This window comes from Epinephelus moara, chromosome 13 (genome assembly GCF_006386435.1).
Source record: "Epinephelus moara isolate mb chromosome 13, YSFRI_EMoa_1.0, whole genome shotgun sequence".
In the NCBI taxonomy this organism is placed as follows: domain Eukaryota; kingdom Metazoa; phylum Chordata; class Actinopteri; order Perciformes; family Serranidae; genus Epinephelus; species Epinephelus moara.
Genome location: NC_065518.1, coordinates 4,858,205 through 4,860,266, shown reverse-complemented (window position 1 = coordinate 4,860,266; position 2,062 = coordinate 4,858,205).

The following is a 2,062-nucleotide window of genomic DNA, read 5'->3' as shown; positions in this document are numbered from 1 at the left end:
CAGTCTATCCACATTTGTAGTCCATCTTTCAAGATGCAAATATCTCCATATTGTCCAGTTGACACTCCATCAAACTTTGTATGACAAGACCAGCCACTTCACCTTTGCGCACCCAGACAACTGTAGCCTAATTATGCATGCATGACAGGGCCGTAGTCACCATATACATTGAGGGGGACAATGCACAAAATGCCCCCCCAGTATATAACTGAAACTGAAAAACAACAACAAACTCTGTTTACTGCAAACAAAGTGGCAAATATTATCTTGGAGGACATCATTGCACTTGGCAGACTATTTTTCTATGATCTTAGATGTAAATATTGCATGTTTCTTTCAGATAAAACACATTTTTGACTTGTGAATGAGTCAATGGAATTTCTTGCAATAATGAAAAAATACTGGCAATCATGTCCGCCTGGCACAAACCACATGTTTTGGACAACTGTGAAGTGACAGAATGTCCAAATACCCCAAAAAGGCCGAGGGCCCATAGTTAATATGCGTTGCCGAAACACAAAAACAATTCAAATGCAGTGAATGAAAAGTGATAACACATGTAACATTAGTCAACACAGCAAAATAGGTCAATACATTGGTGAGCAAAATACAAAAATATATGTACAGTATGTACGTTTATGAGTATACGCATCTCATATGTGTTTACCTATAAACATGTTTTATGTTTGTGTGTAAAAACAAACAAACAAATATGATGTAGAGGATTAAATAAAAAAATACTGTGAGCTGTAAGAAGGAGATGAACTGCGGCTCTTATGCGTTGCTGTTGTTTGTGTGTGTGTGTGTGTGTGTGTGTGTATGTAGCTTTATGTAATACATGTAATCCATACATACAATATACATCAAGCCTTTGATGTTTGGATGTTAAAAGTTGAAGACGAAATCCTGAAGTTGGAAAAAGCCTCAATTTTTCACTCTCAGCGTGCGTACAGGTAAATTTTGGCAATTTTTAAAGAACACACCTTCCAAACCAACATTTTCTTTAAAACTCACTAAAAGTTATCTCCAAAAATTATCACTGAAATGATCGGCAAAATTTGGAAATTTGGCAAAATTGGCAAAATGTTGAAGGAATGTTTTCTTTAAAAGTCTGCAGTGAAATAAATACAAAATACAGTCATCTAAATTTATACGCCCCTCCTCTGAGCCAAAGTAGAAAACATGAGTTCTTCCTAAGTGCTTAAAAAAATGATTTTTTGCAACAACCCCTCCTCTCTCATAGATGATGAACAATCCCTTAGGGTAACGGGCGAGGTAATGCATTGTGTCAATCAGGGTCCTCACAAGAATAGAACTATGAGAATATGTGTGTGTGTGTGTGTGTGTGTGTGTGTGTGTCACAGAAGTCGCTGTCAGACCACAGTGGCAAGACCTCTTTGTTTCAGCAGTTCCTCACAAACTGTTAAAATGCTGGAAACCATTCAAGTGTTTGTTCCACAGATATGGCGTGATCATAGGAATGTGTTCATAATTATTTCTCACAGCAGGTGTGTCTTCATTTCTGTTTTAAATTAATTACTACCGTCACCACTGCACCTGTCAGGTCAGAGAAGATGAACATGTTCAAGTCCCTGGGCAGGTCCCTGGCTTATCAGTTACTGAGGAATTATAAAACACTGGATCAATTCAAGTTTTTGCTCCCAGCAGATGATCATGGGAACATGCTTATAATTACACCGATCAGCCAAAACATTCAAACCATTGACAGGTGAAGTGAATAACTTTGATTATTTTGTTCCCGTGCATTGTTCTGCTGTATGATAAATGTCAATTCCAGGATGCCACTTTAGCCCATAGCTTTGTACCAAGATAGAAAGTCTCTAATCTCCTCTAAAAGTCCCTCTGGAACCAGATCCAGAAATGATTATATTGGGAGGATCGGAAGCTTTTAGAAAGCTGACTACTTCACAACAACACTTTCTCTCCTATGGGCTAATAGGGGCTAAAAAACTCATACTTAAGTTTTGGAAAAAAGCAGAGGCCCCTCCTGTGAAGTTGTGGATCACAGAACTTACGGATACACAAATTAGGTTTATCTTAA